The sequence below is a fragment of the Lonchura striata genome, chromosome Z (assembly GCF_050655825.1).
Source record: "Lonchura striata isolate lonStrDom1 chromosome Z, ASM5065582v1, whole genome shotgun sequence".
NCBI lineage: Eukaryota > Metazoa > Chordata > Aves > Passeriformes > Estrildidae > Lonchura > Lonchura striata.
Genome location: NC_140740.1, coordinates 71,452,329 through 71,476,728, shown reverse-complemented (window position 1 = coordinate 71,476,728; position 24,400 = coordinate 71,452,329). Strand labels below are relative to the sequence as shown.

General features: G+C 40.7%; 1 long non-coding RNA gene across 11 annotated transcripts in view; it reads right to left on the bottom strand.

Annotated features, from left to right (window-relative positions):
- LOC110471261 (uncharacterized) overlaps positions 1 to 24,400 on the bottom strand; it is a 106,681-nt gene that overhangs the window by 40,148 nt on the left and 42,133 nt on the right. For 4 of the 11 annotated variants that reach the window (XR_014951169.1, XR_014951179.1, XR_014951175.1 and 1 more), the window contains one exon: positions 1,275 to 17,243. This is a non-coding gene — a long non-coding RNA (uncharacterized LOC110471261). Of the gene's footprint in view, positions 1 to 1,274; positions 17,244 to 24,400 lie in introns of those variants that run through there. The other 7 variants (XR_014951170.1, XR_014951171.1, XR_014951173.1 and 4 more) reach the window with 5 other exon arrangements.

The following is a 24,400-nucleotide window of genomic DNA, read 5'->3' as shown; positions in this document are numbered from 1 at the left end:
CTGTTGGCCCCTCTGCCTCCAGTGCTATGCTCCCATGGTTTGGATTGCTGGAGTATCCTCAGAGACAAATCCATGCCTGTTCTGTGTTAGCCCAACTCCCCTTCTCCTGTTTTGTGGTGAGTTGGCTGGCTATTCAGAATACTTAGACAAGGCAGCATTTCTGTGAAATAACACTGCTCTAAAGATACCACATTTTACTCTTGCTTCAAGCCACATTTTCAGTATTGCCTTTGATGCACACAGCTCCACCACATGCCTGAAGGGACCCCTGTCCTAACCTCCTTTGTAGTGCCTGGCTGTGGGGAACAAACACATAGCATGGTGAATAAAGTTCTTGATGGCTAACAGCTTGGCAAGGTTACTGGACCGCCCAGTTTTCTGCAGTTACAGAAACGCAAAGACTTGCACAGTTTGTTGTGGGTTTTTTTTGGCTCTGCTTCTGCAATAGATGTGTAATTGAATCATACTCCTGGTGTATTAGCTAATTACAGCTCTCTGCAATAAAGGTGTCTTAAGGTTTTCCAGGTATCTGAGATAGACATCTTAGATAATTTTTCCACAGACAGCTCTTAAATCAGGTCTGCAGAAATAGTTTTCTAAATCCTGTGACATAGCAGGGTAGTGGAGTTTGCAATAGGTAGAGACAATATAGACAGGAACAAGCTGTTACTGTGACTGTTAGGATATTTTCATACAGCTGGAATGCACACTGTTTTAAATCTGACATTTTTTTTTCTTAGAATTGATATTTCAGGTTGCAATAAAGAAAATGGAGATTGTGCTTATTCCTGCCTTGGGCAGCATTGCCTCTCTCTGGGGCCATGTGCTACTGGAGAGGAAGCTGGGCACCAGCCCTGTGTTTCTTAATTTTTCCTTGCTCCCACACAGTGCATTATGAAGGAGCACAGCTGCCTGCAAAACACTATTATTACCATGCTGCAATCAGCAAGGTAGTTTGAAGCTAGAAAAGAGTAGTCACCACTGGCTTCCTATTGTTCCTCGGGCCTTGTGCTTTGCCTGTGTGTTAGTTTGTGATTCTGCAGTGTTTCTTGACAAAATATACTAAGCGCCGTAATAAGGATCAGCCAGGCCATCCCTTTCTGAAGGCTTTTATTCCCACTCTTGCAGCAGAGGCCTCACAGTTATCAAAGGGTTGTTCTTCCTGCTGTCTCTGAAAGTTAGTGCACTGCAGCATCATTACAAGTGGTCTGTATTTTAGGGCAGGAGATGCTGACAAGAACATCAGCTACAGGGAAGGCAATAAAAGGACAATATCCTGTTCAAAATTAGGCTTGTTTGTACAACACAAGGGAAAAAAAGCATTTAAAACATAGTAAGCACAGCTGGTGCTAAATCACTTTATTGTGTCTTTTTCTCTTTCTTGTGGTAAGCTCTCTTTTCAGTGAGCCACAATGCAGTCACACTGTGCACTGCTCTGCCCTTCTCCTCGTGCAGACACACATGTGCGCCAAGCCCTCGCTGTGCAGAAGAACAGAGACAGAGCTGACCTCCTCCTTCTGTCTTCCTGCAGTGCTTTGACTTTCCTTGGGTTTGAGACTTTTCCTCTTTTTTCTTCCCCTCTTATCTTCTTATACTTCCAACACTGAACCCTCTCTGAAGCCCCTAGGTTTCAACTTCCTCAGCTGATTGTTCCTTTTAACATTATTTTCTGCGTTGAAATTAACATTTTAACATTATTTCCTATGTGCAGAAAGTGATGAATTCGTTTTTTTTATTTTCAAGACTTTTGCCATTTCGTCTTGTTCCAAGGTTCATACAGCTCTTCTCTGGTATCCTCCTGCTTTGTTCTCTTTCCACATTCTTCCACGGAAGAGGAGTGGCTCTGACCTTCTCTCCATTTCTCTGTTTAACCACTTTTTATTCCCTTCCTGGCATCAGCTCTAAAACATAACTACGGAAAAAAGTGACTCAGTTTTTTAAAATCTAGCCACCTATACAGAGAAATACAACAAACAGATAAAATCATCCTGGTTTGCTCCTCTTCTTCCTATTTTTTTTCCCCTGAGTTAGGTAAGAAACTGTTTATATAACATCCTGTCATCACTGAAAGTGGCTTTTATTCTGAAGGAGAAAAATGCATGGATGCCTGTTCAACAGGCTGAGCCCAGAGATATGGGCTCAGGATAAGTCGAAACTGTTTGAGCCAATCTGATTGTAGTTTTTGATTTCTGGGCTTTTTTCTTTGCCTTTCTTTGTTTTTTATTTAGTTTGTTTCTTTTTGTTTGTTTTTTTTTTTAATATGTGTGTGTTGATTTTGGTTTTTCTTTTTGTGTGAGGCCTGTTTGATTTTGGTGTTGCAGAGGTTTTTTGTTGTGTTTTTGGGGGGCTGTTGTGGGTTTTTTTGTTTGGGTTGGTTTGGTTTTCTTGGTTTTTTTTTTGTTTGCAGGTGTTTTATCTCTATTCCTAAGTAATAAAGAAATGTTGAAAATCTACCTTTATAGGGAAAGAAAAATGCTGATCACATCTATGTTAGCTCTCAAAAGAAAAGTAGTAATAGTGAAACAGAATTATTTTTTAACACCATCTTTTCTCTGCGTTTATTAATCAGCAGATGTATAAATGGGGCACTGGGCATTGAAAAAGACATTTCAAAATTGTTTTCCTTACTACTTTGTCACATACTTTGAAGTTGAACAAATTATAATGAGCAAACTACTCAGTGAGTTTGAAGCAGTCTTCAATTTGTAAATGATGAATGCACTAGTTTACATTCTGACAGATTGTTTTGTTCATAAGGTTTTGAAATACACTTTGTAGCCATATATAAATTAATGATTTTTCCATGAAGAATTTGCTTCAACTGCCTGTTGGCTGAAATGATACCTTTCTAGTGGATTAGCAGAAAAAAAATACAGTAAAATAATTCATTTTCTTACTCAGAAAGCAGGAAAGAATATCAAACCATTCACAGAATGCTAAATATCTAGGTATTAGTGAATACAGCCTCAAAAGGCCACTTCCAAAAAAAATGTAATCTGTGTAGGAAAGTGAATTTAACAGAATCACTGGATAATTTAAGAACATGCTAAACAATAATTACGCCTTCTTTTCTTTTTCACCCTGCTTTAGTCTACATGACATTGTCTCTCCTCTGATCTGCTGCCCATCTCTGCTGGACCTCCCTTGTTTACTATAAAGCAAACTTTGCAGGATGGTGTTCTTGGACAGAACACAGAAAGTCTTCTCTGTGTAATGAAAACACTGTGAGGGAGTCATTTATTGGATTGGCATGTTGTTGTTTTTGCTGCTTGAATGGCAGATTTACAGGTCTTTGCCGTAGATATTTACTGCTGAGATAGGGAGGAAACCGAATCATAAACATCTCGATGACTTTGAATAAAAGCAAAAGAAGTGCTGAGGTCATTTTAGCAGCTTGTGTTTGCAGAGTGCAACAGAAGGTGTTCAGCATAAGACAAATACTTTCCTTGGCCAGATGCCCTAGAATCTGCTCAATTAATGTTATTAATTATTATTTGTTTGTATGCGGGAGATATCAAAAAACAGTGCTCTTCTTAGTATGTTACTTTGTCTGTAATTTATCCTTCACAGAAAGATTCTTGTGATTACAATATTGAAAATATGTGGTGGCCAAAGTGTAATTGAGATCTTGTCCCATTGCGTAGCAAAAGCATTATTGTGTATAATTAAGTCTCTTTTTGAGAGGCACAAAAATCCCCACATAAAGTTGCTTACCTACTCCAAATACTAATTTGCAAGATGGGATTAGGAGGAATTAACAAGAGGAAGCACATCATAGTAGCTGCTCTATTCTTCATACTTTTGTGCCTTCTTGAGGCATGCTTCACTCACCAAGAGGTGTCCCTGAGAGACCCTTGGCTGCACAGAAAGCAGAGCACAGCCCTTTCTCCCACCACTCTGAATGAGGAGAGCGGAGAAGGCTACAGATTTTGAGGAGGCATTAGCCCCATATACTCACAGCTGCTTAGCATGTTTTAAAATCTACAAGTAGTTAATACATCTACATGTAGGAAACTAGATATATTGTCAGCAAACATAAATATCTCTAAATATTGCCCTGTGTTTCTACGAGGAAGATGACAATGTTCAGGGCTATGTGTTGCATTTTGATTCTCAAAGCATACATATTATGATATGACAGCAAATATTACCATCAAAGGAAAAAAAATGAAATTAAGGAATGTTCACTTTTGCCTAATTTTTTTCATTGTGATGTACCCCTATACAGACAGGCATCTCAACTAGTGTTAGTAAGGGCTTTAGAAAAAATACACAAATACCAATAAATTCTTTGATAAGTACCCATAACTGAACCTTGTCTTGTACCACAAGGAGAATAGGGCTCCCTGCAAATACAGGTCAGCAAGATGTTTTGTCTGTCTTAAGAAATTCCTCAAGCTTCTGCATGTTTATTCATAAATCTATGTACAGTATTTTTACTTTGTATTTACTGTCTGACTAAAGTTCACCTTCAGCCTTTATTTGTCCTGATGTAATCCTGATGCATGCCTAAGAATTAGAATTTCTATACATCCAGTAGATTTACTTTGCCATATCTCCACTGCAATAATGATAACTTATGCCATTTATGCAGAAGACTAAAATTTGATATACAAAATCCATTCCTGCAGAACCTAATCTTACACTGTTTTTATTTGAAAGTTCTGTATCCCAGATTTTCCCACACTTGTACTAATATAAGAGAAGAAATACACCTTTTAAATACAGGATTTTTTTTTTTTTCACCTAATACTGAAAATATGTTTCTGCTTTTTTCCTTTCCTCCCTGATGTTGCAAACATAACCTGTTCACACTGACTTCACCAGGATATGGCAATGTTGACCACATCACATCGCCAAGGTAAGACTCACATGCCAGAAGCCAAGATTCCACAAAAGTGGTATTTTAAGGTTCCACACCTAATTTCAACTTTAAAATCCAGTACTTGTGTAGCCTTGACAACTGGTAAAGTCACTGTTAAAACATGATCTGTGAAGCTCATGTCTTCTCTTAGTGTCTAACACTGTACATATGTGAACTGTCTCCTCAGACAACCTCTCCTCAGACAGCCTCTGGAGTATACTTGCAATAGCTCAAATTCGTACAAGATCTGATCAGATGACCTTCAAAGGTGGACTCAATAATTTGCATAGAGTCCAAGGAAAATACCACATTCTTGTGGTAGTCATGGTTTTGGTATCACACTACTCTTCTCCCATGTGTGTGTCACCAAGGTAACCTAAGATGACAAAGCCATCCTGAAACCAGCAACAGTTTTAACCGAGTAACTTAGTGCCTTTTGTTCACTTTGGGAACTTTATTTAGTTTATTTATTTACTTCATTTAGTTCAGTTTTCCTTTCAAACAACACCTCATGCTATGGGAGGAAAAATATATAATCTATTACTTATTGAACAGCAATGGCATCTATGCCTCCCTGAAAACAGTATATCATTAAAGAATGTAGCAGTCAAGATTTGCAGCAGCTGTCTGTTGTGTATGAAATGTAATCTGCATTTACCACAATGACTTTGAGGAAGCCTGTGCATCACCTGTTGTGTGACAGTCATGTAAAAGAAAAAGAGAACACAAGGAGAGGATTTTCCCCATTGCTCCTGTCTCAAATCATTCCTCTCAAATCCCCCACAGACTAAAACAAGAGAGTCAACATGAATTGCTTTCAGAACCCTGGAGATGTGAATTTTCCTGCTGGAATGATAATTTGTTTTCCTTCAGGCAGAATGTATCATTCACAATTCCCAGTATAAGTGTGTTTTCTAATTCTCTTCTTAAGCGATAAATATACAAATTAGTTCAGTTTGTGGTTTGCTTGGTCTTAATTCATTAATGGAGACAGGTAGCTCAATGCCTGTAAAACCCAACTTGTATGTAAAAAAGCTGGATGCTGGACTCAGAATAACATTATCAAGGTTCTTGAGCTGTACCCACAGGTCTACTACTGTGCCCCAAGAAACATTTCTTCTCCCTGCCACTGGCATCAAAAATATTCTCCACACTGCCTTCTGAGTTACTGCTGAGATTTAAGGCATGACTTCGTATAAATGTGCTTCTCTTGACCATAAAGATTGATGAGCTCAGTCCAAGATCCTGGAAGCAGAAGGGTGGTGTAGCAACCCCAGTGAGAAACACAAAAGCATTAATGCTATCTCACATGTTCATCAGGATTGCTTCCAAGAGCAAACAGGTGCTCATACTACTCTAAACATGTGTGTCCCGAGCTAAATCCAGCCTATCACTTCCACTCCCACCTCACAGTAGCTGCATTCCAGCATATAGTGATGAGTCATGGTGTTGTTCTCCTGTGCCAGTTATAGGGGTTGAGACTCTGGACCTGTGCCCAAAGGTCAAATCCCCTCCACAAATCCACCTGACTCAACCTGAGAATGTCTGAGGGATAGACAGACTGTTTCCCTTTTCACTTTTGTAGAGTTTGACCTGTCTTACTTGATGCTGGCTTGGTGTCCTCTCTCTCAAGTCTATGTAAAGCATTAGGTTTTCCTTCTCAACTTTGCAAGACTCCTGCTTGTTTTCAGAAGGCTACTCCTGTGCATCTGAAGTTTTGCCAAGCAATTTAATGGGGAAATAACTGAGGCAGCACTTGGTCATTCTTAGACAGCAAGAAACCCTGACAATAGACAAGGACGAGGCAAACTCATTCTGATATGTCTTGTCCCACTGCAAGTGGAAGCTCACCATTGTCCTCCCTATCCCTTTTCTCCAATACACTTGGAGCAGTTGGCAGAAATACCAACCTAGAGCTCTTTAATGCAAACTTTTCTCATAGGAACTCATCCGTGCAGAAAGTCACTGTGCAAATGCATATATTGCCATGCTGTTTCTGTACTGATGATCTCTTGAAAAAAAAAAATTAAAAACGGGAAGTAAAGAGGAACATTGAGGGAGTTTTTTAAGCTTGACTGAAAGGATTCATATGGTCTGTGTCAGGCATTCCCTCTGGATGACAGACAGCTACATGGTTATGAAATCACTGCAAATATTTTGTTTTGAAGGCCCTGGCCTTCATCTGGAATACAGAAGGCCATATTCAACTCCTCAGTCTACTGAAATGGACTAGAAAGAGGTTGACATGAAGTATAGGTGTATGCTTTTGTTAAAGTTTGGCCTTTGAGAACAGCTCTCTCCATTGAGAGAGAGTAGATGGCAAAAGTTAGCAAAATCATGGACTTCTGACTTAATGCCAAGAAAAAGTAAATGTGGAGGTTGCAGACATCTGATTAAAACTGATGAACAAAATTATGTCTGATATCTACATGCATAGCTATTTTGAAGGATGCAATCAAGGGAGGTGTAGTTATTCAGTGGTCAATTTAGCAGCACTGGTCCACCTCAGCTGCTGCCCATTTGCAGCAGTTCATCCATGGAAAGAACCTGTGCCATACTTTCTACAAACCACTAACTCAGAGTACCCAGAGGCAACTGCAGAAAGGCAGAACGAGAAAGGCAGTGAGATCAGACTTCTACTGCTTGCCACAGCTTGGCACAGCGGGACACGCGTGCACGGCTGGCTCACCCCCAGCCCAGACACCTGCGGATCTGATGTCCTTCAAATGCCCTCTGGTGGCTGTGGCTCTGCCCGGGGCCACGTCCCCACGGCGCGTCTGGAGGGAAAGAGCATTTTGCATGCACATGTAAAGCACAGCCTGAAAGCACATGTGTGGAAAATGACTGGTGCTCACTGGTAGCCCCCAGTTCCCCCATTTCTGGTGCTGTTACACAGAAGTAGCATCCAATAGTGCAGCTGTCTGCTCCACTAAGCAGAAGAGCTAGGTAGGGAAGGAACTGACATTCCAACACTGGTGGAGGCTCCGTGGGTCCTCCATGTGTTCGCACAAAGTGTGTTACTGTTTTAAAGACCACTGTCTGAGAGTGCTGGGGACGATGAAGCAAGAAAGCCTTATAAATATGATTGCCTGGCAAAAGATTTATAAAATACAGAGATTGAGATGGTAACAAGTTTTGACATACCAAACCTTAGTTACTGAACAAGTAGAAAACAATAGTACAGCCAGGATGAAGACAATCCCCCCCTTCTGGGTGAACACTGCCTTTACCTACAGATAGGCTCAGAGGTTAAATGGAATGTTCTATCTCACTCCCAATGTATGGTTCATCCCACATCTGTAACCCTCCCCTGAAGCATCTGGTATCTGTGACCCCATTGGCCTAAGTCTTGTTCCAGCCCACCTTGAAGCCCCCTGATAAGGAGTCCCTGAGGAGCCAGACACTCTCTTGGAACTCCCACCCGCTTGGAACTTCCACCCTCTCCTGGAACATCCTCTTATCTCCCTCTACCATTTGCCTCTCCCTTCCCCCACTCCCTCAGGCCTTGCCACGTGTCATGTCTGGCAATCCCAAGCGAGGTCTTTCACCCTCTATAATAAACCTGATATTTTAAGAGCAGCCTTCAGAGATCTCTCGTCTCCATCCACCCAAATCGTCCTACAGTCCAGCTTGCCTGCATGAGGGGAAATTTTCTCTTCTGAATCTCTGATTAAATGAAGACATAGCACTCCAGGCACCAGGGAAGGAGATGAGGCTCCCTGAGGCAACATGATCAGGTTCCAGGGAATAAAGGATTGTAATATAAACATCAGTGGGGTCTGCCACAGACTGAAACAAGTCTTTGGACAATGAGGCTCTATTGCTGAAGGTCCTAAATGGTAATTGGGGAATCTTCTGCAAGTACAGCTTGGTGAAGAAATTAAAGGAACTCAAGACACACTATGAGCTGCATATTTACTTAGGGGAGTCAGATGAAACAACAACAATCCCCTGTCTCTGTCCTCAGGAAGCACAAGTCTGGTTTCTGAGATGTGTAATATGTCTGTGCAGTTTGCACTTTCGGGTGAGGGCTTTGTCTCACCTGCATCTTAAGGTTTTAAGGAAAATACTGGTTTGGCTTCTGCTGCAGAAGCTCATGAGAAGTCAAAAGGCTTTGACAGTGAGAATCAACACAATTGATGGGGAGGCCAACTGGATATTGGCCACTCTGATATTCTCTCTATATTTATTTATATTTTTCCAATATTTTGCCCTCCTATTACTACACAGATGCTACTTGTTCTTTTCAGGTGCTATGTTTGCTTTCCAGACCAGTATTCACTGACTGCTCCATGGTTGGCCCCTGCTTAGACAACCTTTGGGAACAAGCTCCCACTTGGTGTGTCTGTGACTACAGAGTGTTTTTGTAATGCTGGATTTGGCATTGGTAACTTCTCACACCTACTGCAGACCTGCCTAAATTATTTCTCAAGTAATTTCAAACTTGTGTGTGGGGAAAGAGAGTTACAGAAATATTGCTTCACATCCTGGTTCTCTGCAGCTATATTAAGAGCATAAGTTATTTGGGGCAGGGATCACCTCCTAGGGCACTTGCTCAGCCTGTGCTGCAATGACACCCAGAAGACCTAATATTTTACTGCCCAGAAAAGCAGAGAGGGAAAAAAAGGCACTGCATCCTTATGGGAAGACTGCCCTGATCTATTCTGTGTGTGGATGTGCAAATTACAACAGATGATGCACTTAGCAATTATGCTCTTTGCATACATAAGCAGGAACAACAGCTCCCAAACTGCCAATATCTCTCTCGATTCTCACCAAATGGCTGCGTGTCACATGGTCACACAGCAAGGGGGATCAAGGAAATGAGAGGAAAGAAAGACAGAGGAGGAAGCTTCAAATGGCTAGATACATGCCTCTCAAATGAATTGCATTTTTTTAAAAAAGACTGAAATTCACCTGCTTTTCAGGTCTTTTCTTCTTTAAAGTCATTTGTTTTGAGCATTGTAAACTCTCTCTGAAATGATAAAAGTGTCTTCAGCTGCTACCCATGCCTTAGAGTGTATAGCCTGTATAGCATGAGCCTGTCTGTGTGGTGGGCTGCTTCTTTAATCCAGTCAGTTTTCTGCTCTTCCCTCTCTGTCACCTGATCTTCACATAAAAGAACAACCCCCCATTCCCATCTCCCCCCCTCAAAAAAAACCCTAAAACCCCACCCAAACCAAATAACCAAACAAAATCTCCAAGCCCAAAATGAAGAAACAAACAAAAGTCCCGACACAAACCACGGAAATAAAAGGAAACTGGTTCTTCTCATAGACCACCTTCTGAGAATTTCTGTGATTCATTCCACGTTCTGAATTACACCTCTCTGCTTACACAAGAGCCATGGCAGACAGTAGGCACTAGGGCAGAAGGTGTTACCCTTTCCCATGTTGTCTCTATGTTGTTCTCTTCTTACAAGCTCTCTGAAAGTTTGAAAGTGTAAGAGCTGTGTGCTTTACGACCTCTGAGGCTGGCTTCTCCTAGCAAAGGGTTACTCCTGCCCTTAGAAAGCTTCATACTGACATGCTGATGGAAGGAAGACTGCAATTTTTACAAGTGTTGATAACCAGATAATGTTTTACATCACCTGCCACACAGTCTTCCCTGAATCACAGAGTCTGCTGTCTTTTCTGCAGACTTCAGGAGAAAGAAACTCTCAACTTCATCTGCCTATTAAAAAAGGTTGAGACCTCCAAACTCAGACATTTGGAAGTTGACATAATTTGACTCGAGTCAGCGTGATTGGCATGTCGACACATAATGCTGGCTCTTGCCGCTCTAAAGTGCCTGGTAAATTGGCGAACTGTGAAGCTCACCATGTTGTAGTCTGTGAGCTGCATTTCTTGATATTCCCTCTTTGTATAATACCCAGAACAATTATTTGATAGTTCAGATTATTCAGACCGCATCAGGGCTCAGGAAAGGTGGAAGAAGACAGAAATGGAGGTGGCCTGATCCTCCTCCAGGTAGCCAATGACACCAGGTGTGAAGTCACTTAGAGCAAGCTTTTGAAATAACACAGCCTGTTGGGTGGTGCTAAGCTCTGCTTAAAAACTGGGACAGAATTGTTGCAATGGAAACAGCTGGATACTGAGTGCTTTTAAAAATCTGGCTCTTGTTTAGCTGCCTCCATGGGAACTGAGCTTAACTGAAAACCTGGCCCTGACTGGGCATGCTGAGCACTTTAAAATGGGCCTTTCTGGTCTTTAGAAATTTCAGCTGATGGCATTCTGTAAATAGCTGAGATTTCCTTTCTGAAGTACTACTGTTCCGTGTTCCATGTTTTTTTTGTTGCTTTCTTTTTCAGCTGACACAAATGTCAGTGCCTGCCAGTCTGTTCCAGGCTTTGTAAGCTTGTGCAGTTACAGCCTGCTAATTCCTTTGCTTACATGCCAAAACCCAGAAGTAGCTATCTGTCACCTTGCTATTTGCTGCTTTTGAATCCCAGCCTGAGTGAGTCTGTAAATCCTTCAGCCTGAGTCAAGTGTAATGCTAAAATTCAAGCCTCATCTACAGGAAGAATACTGACCATCAAAAACCTCAGCCAAATCTTGGGGCCCTGTTGTACACACAGTTGTGCAAATAAAGCTTGTATGTTCCCTGCAGAATAAACAGACAATAATGACATGCAGCAGCAAGAGAAACAGAAGGTATGAAGTGTTGAAGCCACTTACATATGAGTGCACAAAGCTTGCATAGCCAAGATGGGAAGAATATTCGATCAATATAATGATCTTCACCAAGATCATCAGATTTTGAACACAGCTGAACAAGTTCTTGGTACATACCACCAACTATGAGGAACCAGTGAAAGGCTATTAATAATTCTCAATAACAATGAGATGGAGGATTTAAAATATAGGCAGAGAACCATATGTTAAAAGTCTTCTATAGGGCTGCACCCAGCAGCATGGGTGGCTGCCAGTTGAGCTGTTTTCATAGCTTGTTGTGATGCTCTCACAGGAATGTGAGAGGTGTCTGGACAGTATATCTCCAACACTCATATCAGCTACACACTGTTGGGAAGTGGTGATTGGTGCTATGTAGTACATTAGTGTTCTTGGATGCTCTTGCCTATTGCATGGGGACATGCAGGCACCAGCAGTGCTAGTTACATGATTATGCTGTGACTTCAGGGCATAGTATAAAATCCATGGAAACAAGCTGTCAAGTGTTTTTAGCAGTCTCGTTCCAAAGGGCCAAGGCAATGCAGCAGGCAGAAGGCCAAATCTGTCTTCCCATGAAACCCTGGTTTATGTACAGGCAAGGAGACATTTACTGTTTCTCTGAAGCTGAAGAGTGATGGTAAACAGAGCCTCAATGCCAGCTGGAGTGTATGCAGATAACTCTGCTTTCATATGAAAGGTATGAGGCTGATCTGAACCACTTGACTCTCTGGGTAAAAGACAAATCTTCCTGCTGCTAACTTCCTGTTGGCTGTTGGCTTCCTGCATCTGAAAATATCTCCTTCTGGGCAGTAAAGTCAAAGCTAAGTGGCAAAAACCAGAAGAGATACTCCTCCTGCTCTCCCTGAATCTGTGAATTTCTTGCTGCATTACTTGGGTCTGTTCAGAAGAGAGCAGCCCGCTTCTGCATACCCCGTACCTAAACAGACTCCATTCCTGTGGTAACACTATCTTCACATTTGCATGCAAAGTATGATTTTCACTGCACTGTTTAGATTGGCTATTATGTAATAATATCATTGTCAGGGAGATTAAGGGAGGAAAATCTTACCTTTTTTTTTTCTTCTGTTGTCTTAGTACTGATCGGGCGTCTAAAACAACAACAACAACAACAACAACAACAACAACAATAACAACAACAAAGGAAGAAAAGTGACAGAAACAGGAGAGGGTGGACCACCATTGATTGCTGCTAGGGAAATGAGCCTTTTGTTGGCTAAGCTTCATAATGAATTATACACTCTTCTTCCCACATTAAAGACCATACTATCTTTTGGTGTTATGCCTGTGACCACAAAGTCAAGTGCAGATGTCTCTCCTCTTCCCCTAAATAATAGCAAGGACAGGCTGCACCCTCCACAGGTGCAGATGGTGTCTTGAGAAGCTTCTTGGGGTCTGCACTATGCCCACTGTCAGGAGTCAAGCCTAATATTTTAAAAATTGAGATATTTCTGTATGAGACACTAAATTAACTATCTCTTTGCTATATCATTGAGATAGTCCTACCAACTGTCTTCTGAGTGAATCCTAACAAAGGCCTGCCATAGATTATATTAGCTGGGGTCTAATACTGGGCATTTTCTGATGAAAGTTTTGCTGTGGGTGGTTTGGTTCCAATTTGAAGGAGATTCCCCCTTCTGTTTCTTCAGTATCTCTAGAGTAAGGGAAACAATGTGCTCCCTGATGTGCATTCTTTCCTGCTGCTATTTCTGACTGTGCATAGTCCACTTCTTCACAGTGTTTAGTATGTTATGGGAGATTAAATAGATTTTCCTACTGTGAGAGAACAATAATCTTATGACCATTCAATGGCTGTTTGGTTTTTGTTCTTTTTTGTCCTAAGCAGTTTCATGATACTGGAGTTTCATGTATCTTAAACACAGATCCATAAAGTTCAAAACAACAATCTGGCTTTGTGCAACTTACTGATACAGCAGGAGGTCCACTTGTGAAGAAGAAAATACAGATATTTACTGCATACATTGTGGAGAAATATGGCAATGTGACGTGAAACCCAGCATCAGATTAGGGGAGGAAATCTCAGGCACAAACATCAGCATCATGCTTTATCTTCATGCCTTCCTTAGGTAGTAGCCATTAGATATTCACACATGGGATCTGAGAGCCCACTCTAATGATTTTGTTGGGGTAGATGCAAGGATGAGCCTTAGGGACTAAAAGGGAGCAAACCTCCTCCAACAATAGGAAGCCATGGAGCAAAGGATGGAATAATGAATTCCTTCTTGACATTTGCCACTCCTACCATTGGGGTGGCTGATTATGAAATTGACTATGAAAACTTACAGTTTTGTGCATGTGGAAAAAAAATGGCTATTTGAAAACCCTCAGAAGCACAGCTTTTTCCACTGATCCATGTTCAGCACAGCATCTGCACTGCACACATCCATCAGTGGATTATGTATGGTGCCCTCTGCTCTCAGAGGGAAGTGCATGGGACAAGAGAGCTAGCAGAGCCTGCATATCTCTTCAGCCTGAAAGATGCTGCTGGATGATGCTGTTGATCACATGAGCTGCAAATGACAGTGTGAGGAGAAGGTCTGTCCCACAAAAGCCTCAGAAGCTATCTGTGTGCTTTCCTCCCTGGGGTCCTCATGCACAAACACACTGCTGCTGTCTCATCCAAGATAACAGGCTCCACTGTTACACAACTGGGCTCAAACTGCACCCAGCAGAATCCCACAGACAGTGAGATGGATTGTGCATGGGTGATGACAGGTTTGCAACTTAACAGCTCCATTTAAAAAATCTTAAGACAGTGCTTAACTAGCTGCTAGAAGGTCCTCATGAGGACTGTGGCAATTAGGAATTGATGTTTGTTTGAAACAGGAAAAATATTCTCCACCAATGCATCAAATCCTGAACATGAATTAGTCAATAGGTGGAGAGATTTATTTTGATGACCCCTCTGTTCCAGTTTGCCCTTCTCAAGATATAGCTATCACAGAAGAAAATCATGGATCCAGGAATTAGCCACATCACTCTTCTTACAGAAATTTAAATTTCTGACCCCATAATGTAAAAAGCACAAGAGGAGGAAGTGCATAATCTTGGGTCTTCATCCCAAATCATATGGGGATATTAAGAATTATACTGTAAAATCACTGGGACTGGAAACACATGAGCATACTCTGCAGTAGACCTCACTGACTAATAATCTTTCTTTACCTGACATGCAATATAACACTAATAATACACTTTGTTGATAAAATGATAACAAATATGTCCATCCACTGAAATAACAGGGAAAAATCTTGTTTCTGCATATAGAGTAAAGCAGACATATGTTGCAATTTATCTTTCTACACTGTTAGTGCCCAAAGAAATGTACTTATATTTAATCCAGCTGTGGCACACGTGACAGGCATTCTGCAGCTGTCAGTGATGTTATGTACTGTAAACACTAAACATTCATTGTAAAACTGTACTCATTATAAGAAGTAAAATATGGTACCTGAATGTTAACTGAAGTATTAATAATAAAAATTGATTACACACATCTTGTTTGCTGAGCAATTATTCCAGGGATAAGACTGGTTTCAAATTTTGCCTCACTGACCGAATGGCAGAACAGGTATTTGCACGCAGTGTCTCTGACTGAGAGAAAACATCAGAAACTTTATAAGTTTTGTGAGGAGAAATGAAAGGTTCTTTGGTTTTTTTTGCTTTAACTATTAAGTAAAACTATTGTCTGTGTTACTTCTTAGAAAAAAGAAGAATCTCAGAAAAATTAAATGTAATTTATTGAATAAAAGTCTGTAAAACATAAATTTCTCTACACTTGAACATGATCCATTATTTGAATGTGTATCATTAAGGTTTTGTTGATAGGGCTGTTAATGAAAATCCTGACTCTGTGTAATGGGCATACATTTAGATTATGCAGTAGTGTTTAATTTTATGGCAATCTTCAGATAAAGGCTGGTTGAACTGCTTAGCATTTATATGTACAGAAAATGTATGAAACATTTTACTTTTACCTGTGTGGAATTCTGGGCCTCTATCTACATCTCAGCCACTGGCAATGTGTACCAGGCAAGTTCTGTGCATATCCCAGTGCTGGCAGCCTGCTTTTACAAAATCAATGAATGATTTGGGGTGGCAGATCCAAAGAAAGATTAAAGATCATCTAGTTCCACCCTCCCTACCATGGGCAGGGACATCTTCTACCAGATCAGCTTTGTCAGGGCCCCATCCAACTCTGCCTTGAATATTTCCAGAGATGGGGCACCTGCAGCCTCTTTACGCAACTCCTTCCAGTACCTCACCACTGTCAAAGTAAGACGTTTTTTCCTAATAATCTAATCTACTCTACTCTCTTTCAGCTTAAAGCCCTTTTCCTACCACTACATGGCTTTGTACGAAGTTACTCTCCAGCTTTCTTATACACTCTTTTCTTCAGCCTCGCCTTTGAAGAGCCCTCTTGTCTGGGCAAAAGTATTGAAACAGTTGTTCTACTCAGGAATCATGCTATATTAGGATGAAGAGCATCTTAACTGTACAGTTTCAAGGGGAATGTACCCTGAAGCCCTTAAAGTTACCTTGGCAAAGCTTCAAAAGCAAGAAATTAAATCCCCAAAACTGGCATAACAGCAGCTGATTTAAAGGATTCACTATTGCTCCCCATAAGATCTCAATTCTACTGAATAATGACTTTTCTTGTAGTGGAAGGTGTTTCAGATTTGATGTAAACTTAACCCTAAGTGTGGTTTAAATCAGGACTATTTTACCCACGGTCAGGCAACGTGTGATGACTTTCCTTCTGCTCCTTGAAAAGGACTGTTCACATCTGAAGGAGCAAAACTATTGGAAGTAGTTTTATACACTTTATACATTGATTCCACTTCTACAAAACTATGGATAAAGTATGTTTCCTACCAGGATGTGAGAAACTATAAAAAAGCAAAAGCCTTCCCCTACAAGTAGTGTATAATGTTGGCAAGAGTACATGTATGAAGCACTTTCTACTCAGAAGACATTAAAATGACAAGGGTCATGTAAGTATTCACAGTTTCCAAAACCACGTGTTTCTCGGTGTACCATTTGTAGTGATAACATCTCATAAGGGCCCCAAGCTTGGTACACATCAAAAGGAATCTATTTTCAAGTTTTACTTTGTGCCTAATCTTTGCAATCTCTCCCACGCAATCTATAAATGGCAATTGATTTGTACACAGATGAGAATTTGTAATAAAAAAGTGCAGGAAGACATGCTCTTCTTTCTTCTTCAAAAACCTTTCTTCTGCCTTGGTGAGAAAATGTTGCACTTAAATTGAGCTGTATATTTCACAGAGGCATAGTGTGGTGTTACTTCCAAGCTCCGACTAACCAGAAGGTTAGAAAAAAGGATTACAACCCCCTCTCCAGCAATTTTTAAATCTGTGTGTTGCTACTGAATTCAGAAACTACTTGAGCCTCAAAACCCATGCAATGTGGACCAGATACTGGAAAGAAAGTACTTATGGCAACCTCTGTAGCTCACAGAAAAGCCAGGAGTAGCCCCTGGGTCTGGCATGTGTATGTGTTACCTGAAGTCAGTGCTGGAGGAGACCCCCTCAATTAGGACAGCCAACAATTTTCAGCTGCATCTTCCAAAGAGGCATCCAGGCTTACAAGTGCTTGTAAGCAGGAGGAGGAGCAGTAGCAAAGCAGGGCACAGCTGGGCAGATGTGCTGTATAAAGGAAATAGAAAGGCAATTCACTTATTTCTCATTTGCCTGGTTCTGCTTCTCCTCAAAAAAAGACCACAGAGATTCTTTTCCACAAATAGACATAATGCTGATTATTTACATTAATAAGTAGCTAGTGTCCTCAGGCAACCATTGAAGGGCACAGAATTCAATGGGAATTTATCCCTACCATAATCAGCCTAGTATGCTACCACTGGGCCCTACCTGCATCGCATAATATTCATCATTTACATGCACATGTGAAAGGAAGAAGGAGGATCAGCAAGGGTAAGAAATCATGAAGGATAGAGAAGACAATCGTATCAGCACTACTGCTTGACCTCAGGCCTCTTCTTGAGTTCTAGTAACTTTTTATCTTTTGAATAAATGCATGAGCTTTCACTTGCATTTTAGCCAAGGGTGAAATAGCAGGCAGAACTCTCCTTCCCTGAGAGTTTTGGAGCAGCAAAGGAGGGGTCTTTACTTTTGTATACATAAAAAAAAAATGGATGGTCATGGGAGAAAAAAAGGAGCAGAATAATGAGGTAGCTACACTGGCTGATGGAAAACAGCAGGTAATTTGAGCAAAATTTCACTACACAGAACAAATTAAAAAGTTTGACCTTCCAAACAGTAGCCAATAAAATTACAGTGATTAAAGAATTAGAAAGTAAATAAATTAAAAGACAGAAGTAGATGGAATTAAAATATTGCTTTCACCACCAAGTGCAAAATGTGTATTAATGTTTCAATAATGGGACAAAGGGCGAAAGAACTACATCGTACCATAATTTTAAGTGAATTAGGGATCTCTTGCAGCAGATTCACATACGTATATGTATGTTTATACTGTGAGTGTGTGTGTGTATGTAACAAAAACATGGAAATCTGCTCCTACTGCAGAAATTCCTGTCAGATTTATCCACTTCCACAGAATTGCTTCAGTCTGTCTAGTCCTTACTAACAGTGTCTCTCATGCTCTGTTTCTGAGGTGAAAATGGAAAGGTGAACAGCATGTGAATCATGTCTTTTAAAGTGTGCTGATGGTTTGAAGAAACACTAGAAAGGTACAAACTAGCTGAATTCTGACATCTGAAGTTAACAGTCTGCATCTTATTAGAAATAAGTACAATATAAAATGAAATATAATATCCCATTATTATGAGACTTACTGAATGCATAATTAAAGAATTTCTCTACGTGCCACAGTGCTTTGCAAACTCCAGAAGAGTCTTTATGAAGACAGAACAGGCTGCAAGTGGAATGGATTTGATACCTGGCTGCTTACCAGACAAAAGCTGGCAATCTTTGTCATTGTGCAATGTAGTGTCTTAGTGTAGATACACCCACTGAAAACTGCAAACTTGAGAAGATGGGGTCACACATTTCTGCAAACTCACACTCCTTGTGTCCTTTAGGGTGATGAACCAGAAACTTTTGCAGGGAGACATTAAAATACAGAGAAAACCTACTCAGACATTACATTTGGTTTTGTTTCTTTCACCAAAAAAAGGGATTTAAAAGTATGAGATGAAGAAGTGCCAATTTTGTGTAAAAGACTTATGTGCAAGTTATTCAAAGGGTTAATTTTGACTGAAAAAGGAACTATGGAAGGAACATAAATTCTCTTAAGTGCTTAGTGGTAACTGGACTTTATCTACTTCGGAACTAAACAAAACTCAGGCCATGCAAAAGTTCTTTTCATGAACATCCTACAAATGAACTTTTCCAATGAGAAGAAAAGGAGTGCACTTGCAAAAAAGTAATTGTTGTAGTTGATACATTTGTGTTTATTCTATGTGAAGACAGAGATGATTGGGCCATCTGTGCTGTAGAAATAAAAATCAATCCTAAAGTGCATGAATGCTACAGCACCTTTAAAAAAGAAAGGTTTTTTTGTTCTTTGGAGACCAAAACAGGCCTCAAGCTGTACTACTAATGAGCATCATGCACTACCTAATGGGCAAAAATGTGAATGAATATCTGAAAATCCTTCAAGTTACTGTGCAGTGTTTCTAGTAGCAAGAACATCCTTCTTCTCTCACATCACTGATAGCATGAATTTCACAAAGAAAAGTAAGTAATGAGTCATTTTGAACAGCAGGTAATGACAGTACTGGCCTTTATTCTCACTTGTGCCAAAACCCCTTTCACACTAACCTGGGAGACTAGAGAGTCCTAAAAGCAACACTTCACCATGTGTTGAGCAACTTTAATGATCATGAAAATCAAACCCATTACTTGAGGGAGAGTATAATAAGGTGTCTGGATGCCAGTAACACTCACACAGGTGCCTCACTCACTGGGAGACAGAAAGAGACTCATCAAAGTAACTAGGAAGGGAAATTATTCCATTAGCTGCAGAAATCAGGAGAAACCACTTCCAAGAAAGATGGCACTCTGCACTTGGAAGGAAGGAGAGTCTCTCTCCCTCTCTGCAATTGGTTTTGCAGACAGTTAAGGTTGTGGCGGTGCGGGGGGAAGAAAGAATACAGGAAAGAAGAGGTCTTTCTAAAGCTTGAGCACTGGTCATCTTGAGCAGGATCTAAAACTAGAGAGAAGACAGAATCAAAAGTAAAAGGGAGAAACATGAAAATTAAAAAGGCCAAACCATAAACAAATAACCCTACAGACTTAAACCAGATGTCTCTAATAGGAGTTTGGGCTACAATGCAGTACAAATCTGAGCCTAAGAGAAAACAAAAACAAGACACATGGGAATACTTCTTTTTTCAATTTGTCCTTGTTTGTTACATGTCCTGATTTTACTTCTAAAAAGGGAAACTCTCTGCCTGAGAAAAAGCCTTAAACATTCCTTGATGTCATCACTTACTTTCTCATCTCACATTCCCATATTGGAGTGTTTTCATTTTGACTACTCATGTTTTTGCTATCATCAAGCAGCTGAATTGAGTGCATCACCTGGGCACAGTGGAATTTGGGGCCTGGCACTGAGGAGAAAGGGTGGTACTGACACCCAAAATCCACAGGAATCTCAGAAAAATATTTCCCATAACAAGGGCACATAGGCCTCATGCACCTCTTGCACTGAAACATTTTGTTTATGCCTCACGCCCAGGGCACGGAGGCAGTAACCTTGGGTAACTTCAGGAATGCTTTATTAACCTGAAGCTCTGCTGTTCCCTGCAGCTTCCACTGAACCTAGACTGGCTCTGGTCGTGCTTCTACACCCTGCTCCACTGCTTGGCTCTACCTGCGGAGAGGAAGGTTAGTTCAGTCCTGCGGGTTCCAGGATGAGTGTTCTCAGCCTCTGTCTGGGAAATGGTGCATGTCTGACCTTGGAAAGTGCAGCACCCTTCTCCTATGCAGATTTCCTAGCTGTGGGGGTGGCCCAAGGCCACAGTTTTTATTCTGTGAGTGATATTCCCCACAACTGCAAAGGACAGGCATTTAATACACTGTCTGCCTATAGTCTTCTCATGGTCTACCATGCTCCTGGCAATACCATACCTGCCACTACTTTCCAGCTCCTTTTCCTCAGATTCAGTAAAGCACTCACGTGTGTGATGTCAGAATCTTGATGCAATATGAAGGGATAGAAAAGTCTACAAGCTAAAGGGGAATTCTACATATATTTCTGAAATGCCAGAAGCTATTTTTTTGCATAATGCCTACCCAACCCCAAAGTGATGCAGCAGATGGAGGAAGGAAAAACAGGTTACATACCTGCACTGTAAATGTACTGACAGGCTTTGCTCTGCCTACTACCTAAATGACTTGCCATGCCTCTGTTAGAGTGGTTTCTGAGAGGATGTGAAATTGTAGTTTAGATTTATGAATACTTTTAATGTCAGAAGAGTGTGCTGAAGCACAAATTTATCTGCAGGTACCAGCCCTTGGGTTATAAAACAATTATTTTGTAAAAAGCAAAATATTTATCATTTGGATATAGAAAACAAAGAGTAAGGCCTGATTGGAATCTCCTAGTAACAAGCACCTTGAAAGTCACATTATTTGTATTATGTTATTTGCCATGCTGTGACTTTAAAACAAAGAAAATCAAAATAAAAATTTCTGCTTTATTTGCTTCCAAATTAATTTTGTCAGTTGTTATTTTACGACTTCATAATCTCAGACTTAACACCAGCACTTATGAGACTGTGGTATCTTAATTTTGTTGATGCATACTTAAGATCAGATCTAGGAATTTAGGAAACTAGGTGTTAAGTTCCCGCAAACATGTGCTTTTTAAGGACAGTCCTGGGGGTGCTGAATCTGAACAGTCAGAAGTCAATCCTGCTTTCAGTTCCACTAGGAGTCCTGGGCTGGATTTGAAGAAGTAACATTTTTGAAATCTGTAGATTTGGTTTACTACCAAAGCCAGATTTTTTTGTAAAGTATGCATGATCCATGGATTTGTACTTGTTTCACTGCAGGCCACACATTAAAAAAAAATGTCTACAGTATTTCTTATTACAAATCCCTAAGTACTTCAGCAAAATTTTTAATTTCAAAGAAAGATAAAAGATTAGTGATGGGCAAAACTGTGCAAAACAGGCTGAGATTCGGAATTTACAGTATAGTGGCCTAACATACTAATATATTAATATATTGTTGGTTTATACCTGACAGAGTTTGTAGCTATGCATATAAACCAAACCCAATTTAAAGCTGTGAAGCTCTAACTAGCCAAGAGTCAAGATGTTTTACAATTATCTTGCTAAATATTTTCTAAAAAACACACCACACATTTCAAATCTAGACAAGTCTATGTATGGCTAACTTGGGCAAGAAGAAAATTATTTTATCCCCCCTTGAATTTCTGCTTCCCAGTAATCCCAGGTCCTTTCCAGTGTTCTGTACCATAATCAAACCTACCTTTCCCATCCCTATGCTGTGGCCCCTATCCTTGCTGACCACCACAATGCACTAACAGCAGGGGTGCCCCATCCCCATCCAAGCAGTGGTGGTGCAGGCACAGGGAGGCAGCTGGAGGGCTGCCTTAGCTCCAACCTCTGTTGTCACACCTGCTGGTTTATGGCCCAGAAAAACAACTTGCAAACTCCATTATGAACATGATAAAGACTTCTTGTCTGAGTTGTTAAGGTTTTTGTGCTTAACAGCTTAATAGGTAAATGGGCTTGTCATCCCATCCCAAAACATGCACAGCAGCATGTTCATACAGGATCTGTGTGAAGGAGCAAGGAGATGAAGGTTGCTTCAACTTGTCCCAGTAAGTTTCAGTTGTTCCAGCACATTTGGATGTAGCAAAAACACCTGTAACTCTTTCACCCACATCTAAAATAATCTGCTGCTCATTTCAATTATACAGTCCTTTTTGTGGGATCTGTTGAACAATTACAAAGAAATCTGTTTGCCTGGATCTGAAATCACCTATTAGCACTGAAAAAGGGGTTTGGGAGGTACCAGTGCCTACTTCACCATTGCAGACCCAGAACAGCCTCCCCATAGCAGCATGACAAGGACTCAGTGCCTTCCCACTGCTTGAGCACAGCCACCATCTCCTCCTCCGTTTCTAGAGCTCTGCTGCCAATCCACATTACCTGACAGCAAAACTGACAAATTGCCGCCATAGGACAAGCAGCTCAGGCATTTCAACAAGGATGGTAATATACTATGGCCTCTCCCCCGTCTCTTGTATTTCCCTCACATTACCTGATCCTTTCTATGTCTGCCCTTTCATTTCCACTATTGTTGGCCTTCATTGACATGGCACCAGCTACATCCCTCATGGAAGCCAGTGTACCAGGTGACTAACCTTTCCACTCAAGATGTCCTTGTCAGGGATTTTAAATTCTAATTAAGTATAGCTTTGCTGGTTTTTGTACCTGTGAGGGAATGCTATCACGTGCTGCAGCACCAGAAGGTGGGTAGACAATTATAGGGAAGAAACTCATCCTAATTCTGATCCCTTGAAAACACTGCTCCTGTTTTCACTGTGTATCACATTTAGCTCTCTTGTGTGTGTTTTGAAGATGTTCCCCTAAATAAAAAATAAAACCAAAACCTCTGGGATTAAACCAACCTGCTTTTGCCCTCCTTCAGCTGCTGTACTGCCACTGCAAATCAGTAGGCCACACTTCTTTATTCCCACACAGGAACTCAGCAGCAACAACCAAGTCAAATAAAGCTTTTTCTATTCATTTGATTTCTGGGGTCTAATAACTGCCAAGTGCTTGACCACGGAACTTTGGCTTGTGTCCACAGCCTCCAGGACCCTGAGCTGGCTTGCCTCCAGCTAGCAGCTGAGACTACTACTACTTAGCTGGGACTACTACAGCAGCACAGGCAGTGTGCACTGAGGCCATAGGCACATTAAATTCATGTTGGATCTCCAGCTCATTTAAGTCTTGGGGAAAAGGGAAACCGGTTTGTTTTTGCAGAAATATATAACAGCTCTTTTTTCATTTTTGTTGCTTTTCCTACATAATGATGTTTCCATTTAAGGACATCTATAGAAACACTGACATATTGAAGGTGCTTCTGAAAAGCAGGAGACCTAGAAGAGACATTTTGAAAGGCACACCAATCTGCCAAATGTATGAAAATGAACTGTTAAAGAGTAAACATTTTTAAACTGATTTTAAGTATTTTCAAAGTCAGCGGAGCATACTGGAAAAATTAGCCCCTAGTTTTATAAGAGGTGTGCAGATCTCCATCACCTCCACCCTGGCTTTCATAGACCATGGACCAGTCTTTCATTGAATGAAGCCGAATTAGAGCTTGCACACCAAGACTGCAACTAAGCCATTTCTGCCCCAAATCAGTCCAGGAGATCAGAGTCCAAAGTCCAAAGCAAAAACTCCACCACCCTGAAATGTACATACTGTCTATGTGGGTCCTTGGCACAAGCTCTTTAATTTCGTAGAACCTCTCTTGGAGCAGTAAAAGTGGTCTACAGCATCTTAAAATGCAAACATAGTTTATTGCAACCTATTCCATTATTCTGGAAGTTGAGAGTATAAACTGAGCAGTGCAGGAGCAACCTTCTTCATCTGCTTTCTATGTGGGAAGATACAGATAGCTTCCCATCTAATATTACTTGCTAGAGTAGCATCTAAAGGCCTTTGATTTGGATTAAGCCACAATTATAGGTACTCCTTGGACTTAATAAAGTAGCTTCTATCTCAAATAATGAAGAAAAAAATGTATGCTGAGGTACAGCCAGTTTGTAAAAG